This window comes from Xiphophorus hellerii, chromosome 18, assembly GCF_003331165.1.
Source record: "Xiphophorus hellerii strain 12219 chromosome 18, Xiphophorus_hellerii-4.1, whole genome shotgun sequence".
NCBI lineage: Eukaryota > Metazoa > Chordata > Actinopteri > Cyprinodontiformes > Poeciliidae > Xiphophorus > Xiphophorus hellerii.
Window position 1 is genome coordinate 17,417,756 of NC_045689.1, and position 18,966 is coordinate 17,436,721.

Genomic DNA, 18,966 nt, shown 5'->3' on the forward strand with positions numbered 1-18,966 from the left:
AATTATTAATATTATATTCTGAACTTCTGCCAAAATTGAAAAAAAAAATAAAAAAAAAAAATAACTGGAGTGCATACTTAATGTTGAATTATTTTTTTTTGCTGAATAAACACTCCTGTCATTAAATCAACATTGTTATTTAAAAATTCAATAAAATGGCATCCTTTTTCTTATTCCATCATACGCTCTTTAACTCATCAGGTTGGGATCCAGGGCAAACGGGTAGCAACAAGAAACGTCTCTGTTGCCATGACAACTTGAGCAGATGAACTTTTGTCAGGTGCCAAGAGCTGCGGCAGAGTAAAGCACACAAAGAAATGAGGGTGTCATTTCTGAACCTAAAGGTAGATTCTCTGGAATGTGCATGGCACGAATAGCTCCTTTTGGAAATCTCTCAAATTTTTTGCTTAATTATACACTAAAGTACCGTGTATAATTTTATAATCCAAGCCTGTGGGACATGACAAAAATAAATCAAACTACAAAGTACAAGGTATACCCGTCATAACAGTGGGTTTGTTTCCACTTTGGGCTTATAGTAAGAAATATCCAGGTTGGAATCTGTGCCTGTGTCTTCTTATTTGGACTTAAACATTCATAATTTGCTTACAATAGTTCTCTCTAAGCTGCCAGTCTATTTTAACTGCTTAAAAACATAAAATGAGTGGCGTGAAAAGCACAACATAAATTTGATTAACTTACTACATGCTATGTTTACAAGAAAATCAGGCAAGAATAAGTTATATTCTGTGTGTATTTTATTCGATTTTATTTTTTATTTTGTTGGGAGGTGCAGTGTGCATGTTTTGTGAATGTTAACTTTTGTATTATTAACCATAAAGCTGCACAATTTCTTGAACTGCAATGAATGCTACCTGATTATGTAGATATTATGCATTTAGTCTCTATATGCCAGAATATAGTTGGTAATTCTAAGTATTGAATACATTATAAAGCTTTTGCTACATAAAGAGAAGCCAAGGTGCTAAAGTTGTTTGAAAATACAACATATCAGTTTCAATGGCAAAACAAGATGTCAACAGATGTTTTCAGTAAAACCTTGTTGCTGAGATCCAAACAATTGATTTTTTTTTCAGTGCACTGATTGACCTTTTATTATCTAGGGTCTATGTTTGCTATGAACTCAAAGCAGAAAGGCAGCAGCACTTTTTAAGTCATTGTTTTTGCAATATTCACCAACATTACAGCATCTTGCGTGATTTCCAAAATGTACTGTGTATTGAATAAAAGAAAAAGTGCTTATCTTGGAGGAAGACCAAGTTCCTCCTTCAGTCTGCCACTCTGATTTATCAAGCACCGTGACTTTGCTTCTGTCTCAGCTTCTCTTTTGATATCTTCCATAATCTTTAATCGAGTAATTCCTTTTCATGATTATGTCTCTTTCTTTTTGGATAACTCAAGAAGGCTCACCTTTGTCAAATTCTCTTTATCTGTTATCTGCCCTGATGTTTTCCTTTCCTTTATATCTGCCCTGGACATGTGTAAACAAAACGTGAAAACTTGCTTTGTGCTTTTCTGTTTTCCTCCTCCCACGTTCTACCCTCGCCCTGCATCGTTTTTTTCATGATATGCAGATTTGCTTCTCTCAAAGTACAGACTGTATTGATCTTTCCCATCCTCTGTCTCCGTTTCTGCCCACTCTATCCATTATAGTCTCTTCTTTCTGGTCCCATCTTCTTTCCAAGCTCTTTTTCTGATGACTGCTTTACTTAATCATAGGCCAGTACAGTGTATTTCGACGGTAGCAACAATGCAGCAAAAACTGAAAGTTTGAATTTAAAGTGCAGCTCGGTTGAAAAATGCTATTTTTCATCAACATCTTAGGTTGTAGCTTCTGCATGCATCATTATCTGAAGGATTCTGGGTTAAAACATGTGTGTGCGTGTGCTTGTGTGTGTGTTCTAAATTAGGTGAATGACTTTTTGTTACTAAGAGGCTCTGCCAACACAGAGACCCTCTCTTCGACTTCACTTAGTCAGTATGCCAGTGCTCTCCTCATCACTGTCCTTGTGCTATAAAAATACACACACACACACCCATACACATGAAAGGCAAATAGGGATACACTTCATTACCAGTCTCTTTTTGACTCCATGACTGTCCTTGTGATGTAAATATCATATATAAAATTAGGAAAAAAGGCAGAACTTGGACTAAGTCCAGAGTCTCTCTCACACACACTGACACACACATATTTGTGTGCTTGTATTGATAGGCTCACAGTCTCCTGCCTTCTTATACACAGAAGACAGAAATTACATGCATATTCTTCTGTGAAAGGTTTATATAAATGCTGTCAATCCCAAACATGCTCCTTTTAGGAAGCAGTGAACAAAAGTCACATCTTTCTCTTTTCAAAACAATGCAAATAACATAATGCCCAGTTTGCATTGCAAGATTTTTATGCTGATTTTCGTCCCGATTTTCCCCTTCCAACAATCTTAAACGGATCCACAATTAGTTGTAACAATAGACTTTGAGAAATATTTATTTTAGATGTAAACACAGTAACGTAAAAATACTGTAGGCTGTCTGGTTTTTAAAAATCTAAATAACATAGTGTCACCATGTTGTTTACACTGCAATGCATTTTGGGGATATGATGTATGGTAGGTCCAATTACTCTAGCTCTGTCCAGCCAAAACAGCAATAAGTAACATCGTTTTCAATGCGAAACGGAGCATGTTGAAATTGAAGGGAAGGTACAAATCACAAGAGCTAATGAAAATGAGGAGGACCAAATGGAGGAAGAGGAAATAGTTGGCCGAAGAAGCTAGATTTGTGCTTCCACCTTCAATATCATAAATGAAACAATGAACGACATGTACCTCTGCTCGGACTGCGTGATCCGGTAAACGGTTGATGTCCTCTGTGTCTGGTCCAGTCTTCAGTCCTCTAACAGCTATTTAAGGTCTGGTCTTTGGTCCACTGTAAGGTAAAGCATTGACAGTAGTTCCTTTATTGCTTAAAAGAGCTTCTTGTTTTGTCTGTCTCTTTTGTTTCTTCCAGGGTCGCTCGCTAGCCGGTGGCGAGTTTAGGTGCTTTGTCCAGAAAAACTCTCGGCATGGCGTTTGGTTTTAGCTTGTGAAGGAAACCAGTTAGATTATCAATTTGACTCTATCTTCTGGAGAGAAGTATTGAGAGCACAAATGTAGGTCCCTCAGAAATTGTGTTCGTTTTTTTTACCATTGTGCTCTTCTTTTTTTGGGAAGAGTAAGATGCAGGAAAATGCAGACTCACCTCACTATTTTATCTTTTTTTAATTGTAGCCAACAGCAATGCAGTGTGGCACTGTCTAAATTTACACAAATAAAGTGCAATATGATAAAAACCAAGTCAGGTCAAGTTAGCCTTCTTGTGTTCACTGTGAATTCCAGTACAGAATGAACCACACTGCATCATCAACCCAGCATGCATTGCGCAGGTGAAAAAGTGACGACCTCCACGGGTTAAAAATGTTATGAAAGACATAAAATTTATGAAGTAATTATGGATTTTTACGTATCACAAAGCTAAAACCAGCTATTTCGGTCAAGATGTTCAACTAATTCTGAATACCTTTATGGACGCCCTGATTATCAGGATGACTCTTAAGATAACTTTAAGTGATAATCCTGTGGTGTGCTCAGAGTCCTCTCAGAATGACTACTTTGATCTAAAATCAGGGATACTAAACACTTTGGATTGTCTTGTCTCATTTAGATTGTCATCTCAATGTATGTTGTGTTTTCTTGAGGACGAAAAAAAAAGGAATGTGAGGTAACCAATCAGACATAAGTGGTGGCATAAGGGGAATTCCAAACAAAGAACATCCGACATGGCGCAGCCAAAAGTCTGGTGGCAATCAGAGATGGAGGAGCGACACAGTGAAACTTAAATGACTCAGTACTGTGCTGAGTGAAAGGCACCACAACAAGATGACATACAGGAGGAGGAGATAGTGAATATGTTTCTACTACATACACAAAAAATGCAACATTTCAAACAAACTGGAGAGAAACTGGAATTGATGTATCAATCCCGAGGAAATATTGATCCAATACCAGTACCAATGACAGTATTGACATGATAAATATTTGGATCAATCCAGCCACTCCTACTTTAGGGTGATAAATAAAGCAGTGTGAGCTCAGCATTAGCTATGTGCCATGTCAAGCTTTACTGATGTCCACTTCAATCCACTGGAGTGTTTCAATCAGGTCCCACAAGAGCAATCTAATCTCAGACACTCAATGTCAACAAAAACACACACAGAGAGAAAGAGAGAACATTTAAATGTATGATCCTTTCTATTTTTTTACTAACAGCAATGAACCAGTGATTGAGATTAATATATTTAAATCCTAATAACAGATGACAATAACGTTTGGACTTCCAAATGAGTGGGTTATTGAATAGTAAATAAGTAGTCAAAATGGACATCCACTTAAATTTTAAATCTCCTATCAGAACATTCCTTCCTGCAGTCTTTTATGTCCAACTAAACATACCCGTCCCAGAACACTTCCTTGCTTAAATTAACAAATAGCCATATTACCAAACTTGATCCTGTTGTAGCAGCTAACCACTGAAGCCTGGGCCAGACATGCCCCATGACTTTCCTTTTTAAATTCTCAGCCAGTCAATGGTGCCTTTACTATTATTTTTTAATTCACTGTCGTACTATGGGGTCAATTTTCACTTGAGCATAAGTTTTTTTTGTTTTTTTTTTTCTGATTCTCTCTTTCCTCTGTTCTGATGACCAAATAGTTCCACTCGTCTGTCCAAAGATTATTATTCGAGAAGTCCTGGTTTACATTTATTTTAGTAAACTTTAGTTTTTCCTTTTTTTTTTCTCAGAAAGCAAAGTTTTCCTCCTTACAAACTCGCCAATGAAAGAACTACAAAGTTATGTACCGTAGTCTCTTTCTGATTATACAGGTATGCACATTTATATCAACAGCAGTAAAAGCCTTTTTTAAGCAGCTGTGATGATATTTTTAATTTTTTTGAGGACTTTTCTTTAACTTGAAGCCAACCCTCAAGTTCAAATGATTAGAGATCAAATTAGAGATGATTCTGATGACTCACTAGCTGGTTTAGCCTTTCATGGCCTCAGATGCTTCTGGTTTTAACATAATGTTCAATATGACACAAACAGTGAAAACCAAATGTTTGTGTTTCAAACTGTATGAACCTGTGTCAAAAAATGTTACGGAAAACAAAAGCAGCCTTCTTTGAAAATGCATCAGTGCACACGAATGAAGTCAAAAAGCTTGAGACCTTGTGGAGAGTCATCAGTGTAGCGCTAATGTGACTAAAATGAAGACGCAAGTTGATAGATAACCTGGGCGCACACACCCTCAGCATTGTTGCAGTAGAGAGAATAAATAACATTAAGTGGCCTACAGATCTCTGATGACCTCACCTGGTGGAAGAACACCGCTGGTATTTTGAAGTAGGCCCAGTAGAGACAGCCCAATGAGTGGAAGATGAAAAAAGATTCGCGACCAACCAGCATGCTCACAACGTTATCTGGAGTTGTGGTTGGGAGTGTGTTGACATACTGAACCTCAAGGCCATGCTCTATCTGAGGTATTATGGCAGACAAAAGGCCCTTCAGAGAACGGTGAGGGGAGCTGAGAAGATCATTAAGTTGCCCCTGCCTTTTGCTTAATATATGACACCACAGGCACAAGGCACAAAGCATGGTCAGAAACTCCTCTCATCCTCTCTTTGGACTTTTATAAGTTCTAACTTAAAATTAAATGAAAGTATAACAACCTGACTACTATGTATACAGGTTTTTAAAAATCTAAATTTTTTCATCAAAAACTGCAGTTGAATGAGACGTTCAATCACAAACAACTGACTACTTTGCAAAAAATGTGTCAGCAAAATGGACCTTAGACTTTCTCATTCTAGTGGAAGTAGTTTATAAATCAAAAGCTAAAGGCATTTTTTGAGGTAATTGTTCATTTAGATGTAGGCTTAGATTTTTGGATGTACAACAATAGAGGTGATCAGTACTCCCTCTTCTCAGTTTTGGCTCAGTAAAGGGCACTGCTGAATGTGCAGCAAAATTATGCCTGGCATTGCAGCCAGGCTTCCATCTCATACATAGGATTAAAATAGTCAAAGAGTTAATAGTGTCAAGCAAGTACTCCAGCTGTAGGATTAAATCCAAATTAAACATATTTTAAGGTAAAGCAATATAAAGTGATTAGCTACACTACACTTAAATGAAAGTTGATAAGTATCAACTGGCAAGTCTTGGGAGAAAGCCATGATCATTATGTCATTTCGGGATTTACAGTGATGATACAATAGCTTCCAGCTAACTACACAATAAAGAGGAATAGGATTTGCTCTGCCCCAGCTGGTGGGCACTTGTTGTAGATATAGTATTTTATTGAAGATTACAGCACTCCTTTTTTAATTGCCAAGCCACTGGTGTATCTCTAATTTAAATTCTAAACCTTTTTTTTTTTTAGTCACCAAGCCTTTTCATTTTATCAGGGCTGATTGTGTCACCATTCTTCTCCTTAAACTGCTGTCATACTTTTTCTTATCTTGCTATTTGTGCTGGCATATCTAAAACCACTTTTTGCAAGAGTCTGACGGAAAATAAATTAAAAGCATTTAGTGAAATCTCAGGTCCTGACAAGTCTTTTTCTGAGCTGCTGTTGGAGCCACTTGAAAATTTCAGGTGATTAAACATTCATCGGTGCAGACAAAATGCCAGCATCATGGAGCTTGACACTCAGTGATATTATAACACATAGATTTTTTTCATCACTGTTGCACTGTTAGTGAAATCACACCCAAACTTGTTGAACATGTAGTGTGATTAAACTGGAGTTATGTAAAACATACTGTGCTGGAGTATTCTTTACTTAATGCAGCGTACCTTTGTATATGATCATATTTTGCACCACTATTGTATTAGTCTCATGGCTACTACTTTCAAACATCCCAGTGAAAACCTGTAACTAATGAAACTGAAATGGATCAGCAGGTGGTTTGTTCCATCTATATTCCTCATAAAAAAATTGTCTTGAACAATTTCTTTTCTGCTGTTTGTTCATCACTTAAATCTGTTTGTCATCTGGTCAAATGTCCATCAGAAGTTGAGATAGCTACAGTCCAGGAGTGGGAGAAAAATTGAGAATTGTTTTATTTGATCCACACAAGTTTCTAACCATGAAGTTCCCGTGTATGGTGTACCACCACCAGGCTTGACTGTCAGTAAGATCATTTTCTGAAAAACTACACTTCTAAAGGCACACCTTCTAAAAAGTTCCACTTTTGTTTGTCCTCCAAATATTTTCCTAAAGGTTTTGTGGATCAGCAATTATTTTTTGGAGAAAGGTGAGCAGGGCCACTATGTTCTTTTTCTCAGGAGCTCTGATTTTCACCTTGGAAGTGACATCAGTTTTCTTTTCTTATTTTGAAAACTGTGTCTCTGTTTGAGATCCTATTCCATGTTGACCTACAACGTGTTGCCAGAAAGGCTGTTTTTTGTTCTATTCATTCTATAGATTTGGTACTAATCAGGCTTGGATGGGGTTAGTGAACTGAACTCAACTTTCCAAATCTATAGTTAAACACAGGAGATTGGGTTAGTTAACGTATAGTTTTTTCTGCCAGTAAATAAAACCTTCTTTTAAATATTACATTTTTTATTTAATTTTGAAAATGTGATAAAAAAATGAAAATGAAAGAGCCAAAATACATTTGTAAATAATGTGAAAAAACTATGATGGATTCCCCTAGCACTGTTAAAAGCATCATCTCAAGCTGCATTAGAGGGAACTATAGCAATACATTTTACACTTCCCCCTTCCTTACAAGCCTGTCCATCTCCTCCTCCTATTTTCTTGTCACTGCTCAGTCATTCTTCAAATCAAATTACTCATGAAGCCCCTAAGATTTTTCATCCAAAGTAGTTAAGCACATTCAAACATCAGTCATTTAAAAATAGTCTTTGCCCTTTAGAGTACCTCTCTGTCTTCTCTCCTTTCCATCTGCCCCTTCACTCTTTGGTTGAGTGTCCATAATTTCACTTGTCTGCAGCGCCTACACTGTTTATCTCCCATCCTCTCTTCTCTTCTCCATGCCTTTTCATCTTATCACCCACCCCACTTTTCCCTCTGGCTTCTTATCACACTCTGCCCCTCTCCTTTTCAGACAAGATGGAGGGAATTTAAAAAATAAAACTGACCATGGTGGAAGAGGAGATAGTGGGAGGAAGAGTGACAGCAGCTTACGGGGAATTTATTGGGGGCTTTTCTTTCACTGTTTTTTCTAACAACTTGCTGTCTCTATGTACTCATTTACATATTCGCACCCATCACACCAATAGTGTCTGCGCTCACTCGTATGCCGAAACAACAGCACAGTTGTGTTGCATCGTCACGACTTGATGCACATTGATCTTGGGCTTAGGACATTTCCTACTGTATTCCAAAATTGAGGTACAGTTAAATATTTTAATTGTATATTTATTTGTAATGGTAATCATTGTTTCCCAAACAGCCGTCTTTGGACTTTGAGTTAAACTGAGAACTCAATGTGTTTGTTTGATGGATAAATCTAAGATGTTGTGAGACTTTTGTAAGGCAGCTCTAAGATATCTGTTGCAGTATTATGCATGTTGTGTTGAATCACTGAGCAATTATGTGTGTTATATTCAAATTATCGTGTGTATTTGTCCTTGTGTTACATTAGCAAAGTTCCTGCACCATAAGTACAGGGAGTTAAGTTAACTTATTGATCCTGACACTCCTTTGCTAAGGTTTTCTGTCTTTCAGGGAGTCTTTTTTATTTACAGTAGCATCTTCATCACCTTTGCTAGAAGCAAAAAGAAAAAAGAAAGAAGGAAATGTGCTACTTTTATAGCCTTCCTGGTCACTTTTCCATTTGTTTTAAAATCTGTAAATAATTTTCTGTTTGGGAGATTGTAGCCATTCTATGAAGCCATTAAGTTTCACATTTACACAAACAGGAAGTCTCCCTTCCATCCTTCCTTCCTCTCTTACTTAATTGCTTACTGAGCAGTCAATGGCTTGGATGCTGGGTACATACTGTATATCTATGTATCTATCCGTCTATCCATAATTCAAACCAAATGTCAGTAAAAAGTAATCCACACAGATGACATCAAACAACTAATTGGTCCACAAATAGGTAAAAACAAAAATGGGATGACAGAGGGAATAAGTGTTGAACATACTGACAGATACGTACAAAATACTTCTGGAAAACGTTTATTTTGGGAGTGAAGATTTCAAGGCATCTCCTCCACTGAGAAACTTCATAAGATTTGCTTAAACATAACTGTCTTCAAAACCTGAAGGTTCTATGCGCCCTTTCTATGTACTCCGTTCTTCAGTTCTTCCAGGGAATTTTTTAATTTATTACAAGTCAGCTGATTGATTGGGCCAGTCTAGCAACCTTAATTTCTTCTAAAGCATTTAAAAGTTTCTATCTGACTTTCTTGGAAATCCTGACTTGTTTAATCTTCAAATTCTTCTAAACAATTTCCCAGTACATCCTTCTATTCCTCTTTTGTTTCATTAGATGAAGTTTGTCGTTATCACATGCTGTGAGATTGTAAACACAATGATGTTCCCACATGGTCTTATTCTGACCAGACAATTTTCTCCTTTGGGAAAAACTGCACCTGCCAATTCTGTCTATCTTAAGCTCTTTGAAAGTGCTGAATGGCTTTTGGACAATATTTTGATTATTCCTTTTACTCGTACAAGAGGTTGGTCATGACTGGTTTATAGTGAAACTAGGTTTTTTCTCCTCTGGCTAGAACATTTAGAAATTTAGGAAACCAGCTGTGACCATTGCAATTAATATGTGTTGGTACAGTAGAACATTTTATATAAATATTAATTTTGCTTTTACATTACTTTTATATTTTTTTTACAGGCCAGGCCAGTTAATAAAATATGTGATTATGCCAATATATCCATTTTGCGCATGCTACACCTTATCGCACATAATTATTTTTATTACATCCACACTTATTTCTTTTAATTACTCATAAATTATTTTATGGATTAACTTTTGTTGATTTGTATTTATTCATAGATTATGTGGATTGTTATTGATATCTGGAGGGTATTTAATTTTATTAATTATATATTGAACCTTTAGATTTCTACTTAATAAAAAACAAATGTTGCCATATTCGGTGCAGTATTTTATCTGCTGTATGCATTGATGAATGTCTCCATTGTTTGCTAATATGAACCCAACAAACCAGTATGAGGGGCCGTTTAGGACAAAATTTACGTTTTGTCTCTCACACACTACCAAAAAGTCTCGCATACTCCAAAAAAGTAGCCACGCACACTCCAAAAAATTACGTTTTGTCTCTCACACACTACCAAAAACTCTCGCATACTCCAAAAAAATAGCCTCGCACACTCCAAAAAATTACGTTTTGTCCCTCACACACTACCAAAAACTCACGCATACTCCAAAAAAATAGCCTCGCATACTCAAAAAAATTACGTTTTGTCTCTCACACACTACCAAAAACTCTCGCATACTCCAAAAAATTACATTTTGTCTCTCACACACTACCAAAAACTCACGTATACTCAAAAAAATAGCCACGCACACTCAAAAATTACTCACGCACATTCAAAAAATACTCAAATTGCGTATACACACACTACTAAAATGTCACACACACACACACAAACGTTAACTTTCTCGCTCACATACACTGTACTAACAGCTCGCACATTCACAAACGTTAACTTTCTCGCTCACATACACTACTACCAGCTCGCTCACATACACCCCTACCAGCTCGCGCACATACACTACTACCAGCTCGCGCACATACACACAAACGTTAACTTTCTCGCTCACATACACTGCTAACAGCTCGCACACACACAGACGTTTATCTCTCACATACACAAGACTAAAGTTGAACACACACACAGTACTAAGACTCGTTTTATGTATGTGTGAGAGCGAGACTTTTTATGAATGTGTGAGAGCGAGACTCTTTTTGAATGTGTGAGAGCGAGACTCTTTTTGAATGTGTGAGAGCGAGACTCTTTTTGAATGTGTGAGAGTTGTCACGGAAGAGGCGGGGCATAATTTTTGGATCAAACTGCGCATGCGTAGATCCTAAACTATAAGTTTCGATTGTTGACTCACTGTATGTTCTATTACTTAGTATATTTGTGCTTTTAAATATATATAGAACGTTTAACTTTCTTGTAGATTAAATGTGCTATAGAAATAAATGAATCTGATTGATTGATTAAAAATAGCAAAATTGCTGTAGTACAATCTGTCCACTGGGTGCCAGTATTACAGGAATTATTAACCGGCGCCAACTAGTGCCGAAGAAGAAAGAGTTTGCTATACCGAACATGGCTAACTCTAATTCGAAACGAGAGAGAATTGGTCAGGCAGCTGCCATTTTAAACACCATTCTATCTTCTCCGGAGGCAACCAGCACTTTGACAGGCGCATTAAACGATTCAACGACTGCCCGCAGTGCTACAATCTGGCACCCAGTGGACAGATTGTACTACAGCAATTTTGCTATTTTTAATCAATCAATCAATCAGATTCATTTATTTCTATAGCACATTTAATCTACAAGAAAGTTAAACGTTCTATATATATTTAAAAGCACAAATATACTAAGTAATAGAACATACAGTGAGTCAACAATCGAAACTTATAGTTTAGGATCTACGCATGCGCAGTTTGATCCAAAAATTATGCCCCGCCTCTTCCGTGACAACTCTCACACATTCAAAAAGAGTCTAGCTCTCACACATTCAAAAAGAGTGTCGCTCTCACACATTCAAAAAGAGTCTCGCTCTCACACATTCATAAAGAGTGTCGCTCTCACACATACATAAAACGAGTCTTAGTACTGTGTGTGTGTTCAACTTTAGTCTTGTGTATGTGAGAGATAAACGTCTGTGTGTGTGCGAGCTGTTAGCAGTGTATGTGAGCGAGAAAGTTAACGTTTGTGAATGTGCGAGCTGTTAGTACAGTGTATGTGAGCGAGAAAGTTAACGTTTGTGTGTGTGTGTGTGACATTTTAGTAGTGTGTGTATACGCAATTTGAGTATTTTTTGAATGTGCGTGAGTAATTTTTGAGTGTGCGTGGCTATTTTTTTGAGTATGCGTGAGTTTTTGGTAGTGTGTGAGAGACAAAATGTAATTTTTTGGAGTATGCGAGAGTTTTTGGTAGTGTGTGAGAGACAAAACGTAATTTTTTTGAGTATGCGAGGCTATTTTTTTGGAGTATGCGTGAGTTTTTGGTAGTGTGTGAGGGACAAAACGTAATTTTTTGGAGTGTGCGAGGCTATTTTTTTGGAGTATGCGAGAGTTTTTGGTAGTGTGTGAGAGACAAAACGTAATTTTTTGGAGTGTGCGAGGCTATTTTTTTGGAGTATGCGAGAGTTTTTGGTAGTGTGTGAGAGACAAAACGTAATTTTTTGGAGTGTGCGTGGCTACTTTTTTGGAGTATGCGAGACTTTTTGGTAGTGTGTGAGAGACAAAACGTAAATTTTGTCCTAAACGGCCCCTCATAAACCAGACATCCAACACAGCCATTTCATGTCCACGATTTAGCCTGCTGTTTGACAAACAGGGTTGTATTATGAATGTTCTCCTAAACATGCCTGTTGTCCAGGCAAATACCAAACATACACTGACATATGTAGAAACATAAGCAGTGAACAGACATCAGCAAAACCTTTCTGCTGACTTTAATTTTCTCCCTTTTGATTTGATTGATTTCCAGGAAGATTATGCAATGGCTTTGGTGCCACAAAAAGCAACACATGCTCCTCCTACGTTTACACTTCACAACAAAACAATCCTAAACATAACAACTTCAGCCTAATTATCAGATATATAATTTTAGCTTCCTCTTGTACTGTATGTAAAAGAAGTAGTATCATAGATTATCCGCCCACAAGCAGGGTCTTCCCTGTTAACAGAGGCATTACAAACACAAGCTTTCATTTGGATATTCCATACATGGGAGCATAAAGTATGTGCTAGAGTATGTGCTTAGGGATTTGATGTATTCCTAAGCACATTTTACATTTGTTTTTGCTTTAGATATTTACAATATGAATTCAAAGAACACAAGGAGCCTCCTCCTCAAAAATGAGCTGATTATGTCAAACAATATATTATAGACATAATAAATCGTTATAACTTATTTTAATAAGTCAATTACTTGACTTATTAAAATAAGTCAAGTAAGTAAGTGCGTGCATATCTTTACATGTTTGGAGTTCTTGTCTTCCAAAATTACATTATCATTTAAGCTCAAAAATTGTGTTGCTGCAGGAACAATGAATCTCTGTATTGGGACATTTATGGCCCACAGAAATCTTCAGGCATGTGTGGGTGCATGGAACTGTGGGGAATTGCTGATCCCTCTAAAATCTCACTTGCCTTAATTAAGCTAACTCCTGTAATGCTGAGCTAATGCGAGCAATGCAAGTAATCCTTCCTCAATTAGGCAAAATGCTCCACAAATCGCTTCTTCTCCACTGAAGTACTTTTCACAGAGCACAACATCCGATGCACATCATTACACACGTGCAGAATCACAGTCAAGGCCACACTCTTGCAAAATATGAGCATCATTATGTTGTCTAACCAGAAAAATATGTTTGGTTAGTATAGGATCAGTCGGTGTGAAGATGGTATTGGTTTCTGTCCACAAGCTGAAACTTCAACAAACTCAAAGACCTGCATCTTTAAAGCCTAAACTGACATAAGCTATAACCAGAAACTCTCATTTTTACAATTAATGGAGCAAAAATGGCTGCATGTTGCTTGTGAGTGCATAATAGTTTGCAGTGTTTCTTATATGTTTCTAATAGTTAGAAATGTTTCTTTCCATCGGCCCAATTTTGAAATCGAACAAGGGCACAATTTTTTTTTTTTTTTTACACATTTAAAACTTCTGTGTCTCTGCAATTAATAAAAGATTTTATACATAAGGAAAAAAAAATAACCGTGTTCAATTCCAAAGCATACAGTCTTTGAAAAACTGCTTTACAAACATGTAAAATGTTAAATAAAAGGAACAGAAGCCCTTGATCGACCAACTACAATTAAGATAAATGGATATAACAAAATGTTTTTAGAGTAAAAAAACTGATGGTTCAGTCACGGGCCTTGCAGTATGTCAAACCCCTATTAATAAAACCCTACTGCGTGATACAATATGACATTATCTTTCACTTGACCTCAAACAGTCAATTTTGCATAATGGTGACCCACATGAAAACATGAATAATTTATGCAAATTCGCTAAAACTCCCTCAGTGGTGCATTCTTGGAGCATTAGCTTTGCATATTGCTTCCACATCCATGGAAACTTCAACAATCACATTGTACAAACAAGAAAACTTGACAAATTTTAAGGCCTTATTCTAGACTTCAGTTTTCATCTCTTCTTCTCTCTTACCACTTGTCATATCGATCATCAATTCTAGTGATACTTAGAACAGAGAGTGCTGGCAGTGTCATCTACATTACATTATTCCCGTCTTGTCTGATCGAAATAAATTTCACGCATGTTTTGTTGTTTTTGTATTTGAACAGGAAGCAAGATTTTGCTTTCACCAAATTGCTGACATTTTCAAAATTTGTAACAGCTGTGAAACCCCCTGAATGAATGGTACTTTAAAACGAGAAAGATTATGGTGTCTGAACAAACAAGCACATCAGTCATAAAAGCGATCAGCGTGAGGGCTTGGCCAACTAAGCAATTTGTATTTAAGAGGAGCAGCTGTATTTTTAAACACAGGCAAAAAAAGACAGCAATCTCCCTCATCTGTCATTTAATTTCAAGTCCACGCAGTGTTTGAAAAATTGATTTTCACACATTCACGAATTTTTAGTTTGTTTTAATTAGAAATCCAACATAACAAAAAGAAACAAAAATGATGGTAAAAAATATGAAGCAATACTTTTTTCTATTTTTCTTGACAGGAAAAAAATGAGCAGAAAGTGAACCCTAAATATACAAAGTAAATCGATGATGTACTTGGATCTGAGTGGATATGTGTGTGGAAAAAACACACATTATAGTCGCTTTTATATGTGTATGTCTAAAGCAGCACAATGTCAGCTAAAGCAGAGCAGAGACTACATGACTGAAAGGTGCCACAGAAAAATGACCTATCCAATTCCTACACAGAAGTAGGGAGCTCTGATGGTCTGATGAAGTAAAAGTAAAGGACAGCTCTCATCCCCTCATTCTAACAGTCCTGGCAACAAGAACATTGTGAATAGAGGCAACACAGATCCCTAAAGTAACTCAGAAAGAGTTGCAGGGACCCATAATTTTGGAAAACTACCATGCAAAAAAAAAAAATCTGATCTTCACGCAAGAGGAAAACCATTGTTGAATGAAAGCCATAAAAGCCCCATTTGTAGAGGGCACAAAAAATTGTGGAAGCAGGTGCTCTCATCAGGTTATACCAAAATGGAACTTTAAGACCTATGTAACACACAATGTGACAGATAATTGCACATCTTGTTTGCCAATATATACAGGAAACAAACGGATGGCTATGCTTGGTTTCATATAAAATTACAATTTCATTCAATAAGGTAAAATTGTTCTATAAATCTAAAAGGCGTTGTATGAAAAAGTAATTGTGTCTTCTTATCAAACTATGAATTAAGTGAGATTGGAAAGCTGAATTCATTTTAGTAGCCACACCTGAGCTTGATAACAGCCAGAATGACAATACTAGAAAACATAATATTGCCATGTAATTAGAACTTCTCTGACAACATGAAAACGGCTAACACGTCTCAAATACCGAAACAGACCACGCCCAAATTTAGACATCTATCAGTCTGGAAGGATTATGAAGCTGTTTCCACTTTGCAAGCCCACAAACATGATCCAGGTGCAAAGCACCATCTCAATCAAGAAGACACAAAATATTTCACGTGCCTCAGTTAAGGTCAGGGTTTAAGATTCATGATTCAGTTTGTTAAGAAAGAGACCCAGTTAAAATGACATCCACAAAGCTAAAGCCAAAGTCTAACGCTGACCAAAAATAGCAAAAAGGCCTTTCTCACATTTCCCACAAACATTCTTAAAGATCCATAAGATGTTTGTGAAAATATTCTGTAGACTAGCATGATAAAATTTTACATTTTCTGGATTAAAATGATACAGCATTCCAGAAAATTAATAGCATACTAACAGCCAAACATAGAGGTGATAAAGTGGTGATCTCAGTCTGCTTTGCTGCTTTAGGATCTGGACAACTTGCCGTAATTGATTGAGTTACGATGAAACTGTTCTCTAGCAGAAAATCCTGAATAAGATTGTTCATGAAGAAATAAAGGTTTTTGAGTAGATTTTCCAAAGTCCATTCTGATTGAGATGCAGTAAAATGACCTTAAACAGGCTCTTCATCCACACAAACATGCAATATGACTAAATTAAAACAGAAGACAAAAGATTTTTTGCGGCCACGTTTGACCTGCTGTTAGGTTTAGAGAAAATTAAATTTCTACACAGGCTTCAGGTAAATTTACAGAGCTTAATAAACTCAATTGTAATTTGAAAACTGCATTTTGTATTTAATCAAGTCATTTGATGTTTGACATAAAAATTTGTTTGATGGTTTGAAACAATTAGGCGTAACAAAATGCAAAAATTGAGGAACTTGATAAAGGTGTGAACAGTTTCACAACACTGTAAATGGCCGTAGAAAACTGCAAAATGTTTCAATGGGGTTTAACTCTTGCATCACATGACATCTTAGGCCATTAAGATGAGTGAGTGTGCAAATGTCACTTCATTAGAAAGAGGAAGGATAGGAGAAGAGGTCTCCTGCAGTAGTTCATAGAATTTCATTACAAGCCATTTAAAAGCACAAAGTAGGCCCCACACTGCGGAACAAAGAGAGAAATGGACTGTTCCTAACACTAGCTAGGGACACCATGCTCCATATTCTTTTTTTATAAATTTATGCTTCCTGTTCTCTTCTCCGTCTCTCCCTGGAAAGAGTGATAAGGACATAGATTTCTTAATCTGTTTTATGCACAAGAGCTGCGGCTGTAGTACACTGCTGAGCAGCACAAACGACTCCTACTTTCCCCAAACTTGCAGTATTTTTTTCCAGACAGGGGAGAGAACCAGAATCTCAAGGGAGCCAAAACTCACAAGGCAAACAATACGGCTGCAGAGCTTTATTGCACACATGGTAGCAGAGGTAGCACGGGGCTGAGAGAATCACCCCGTTTCCCTTTTTCACTCTACTGCTTTCTGCGCCCATTTCTTTTCTCTCCTCCATCTCTCTCTCTCTGTCGCTCTCTCTTTCGGCATACTGGGTCAGTTGAGCTCCTGCACTGCAGTGTGAAAGATTTTTTTTCAGAATTTCAGGACATAGGAAACTGCATCTATAGGGGTGGTCCTATGCCTTTAACTTCTCCTTCTGTATAACATACAATAAAGCTTTCACATGGTAACAAAAATAAAAAGAAAGTCTAGTTTACCAAAATCTTCTATTTTAAAACAGTGCCTTGCAAACATATTCACAGCCTCTGTTGTACAAAACAATGGTTGCATTGTTTTAAAATGCCCTGTCCTTCATTAAATAAACTGAAATAACCCTTCATGAACTTTGAACTTGAACTGAAACATTTGACACTTTGTCACATTACTTCTAGAAAACTTTTGGGTATATTGAGGGAATTTATGTAATCATAAATAAAAGAATTCAGCACAAATATTACATAACTGTGAAATGGAAAAATATAACATATTTTTATTGTTATTTATGGTTTTTACAAATAAAAATTTGAAAAGTTCTGCATATATTAGTCTTCAGGCCTCTTTGCTACGATGCCCTGAAATACATTCCATTGTAACCACTTGTCTTTAGAAGTCACCTAATTAGTAAATCCAATTCATTTGTGTTTGATTTACTTTAAGATAAAGTTTTACTGTGAAGGCTCAGAGGTTTATTAGAGAGCATTAGTAAAAGAAACAACATCTTGAAGACAAAAGTAGACAGCAGGCAGGTCAAGAAAGAAGCTAGTAAGAAGTTTAAAGGAGTTTCAGGTTATGTTTTCCCATGCGTTGCACATCTCCAAGAGGACGGTTCAGTCATGAATCAAGTAAAAGTAAAGGACAGCTCTAGGCAACACAGATCCCTAAAGTAACTCAGAAAGAGTTGCAGGGACCCATAATTTTGGAAAACTACCATGCAAAAAAAAATAATAATCTGATCTTTACGCAAGAGGAAAACCATTGTTGAATGAAAGCCATAAAAGCTCCATTTGTAGAGGGCACAAAAAATTGTGGAAGCAGGTGCTCTCATCAGGTTATACCAAAATGGAACTTTAAGACCTATGTAACACACAATGTGACAGATAACTAACATTGCACATCATTCTGGACACACTATTTCCTGTAAAAGGTGGCAGTGGCAGCATCATACTGATGATGACTTTGTTTTCTCTGCCGGGGATGGGATAACTGATCAAAGCTGATGGAACGGATGGAGCTACATAACATGCAACAGAACTACATAACCCATCAGCATAAGCATATTAGCTGCTAGATAAAAATACAAGCAAAGAAAGATTCTCTGGATCACCCAATACCTACTATGGCACATTACTCTACCTTTTTGTAAGTAGCACTTGCATCACACTGCAACTCAGCACAGTGGTCAGAGGCAGATTGGCTTTTTTTAAGCAAACTAAAGATAATGTTGCATTTTACTACAATAAAGGAAATGTATACCACACACACAAAATGCTACTAAGTGGCTCTTTGTCTCCTCCTACTCTTTTGTCTTTTCATTACACTTGCATTTTTAGATGACTAAACATATGTTCATTTTTTATATAAGGCACTGTTTTCAGAACCTCCTTCTGTTGATTCAATGTTCTGTCACACCT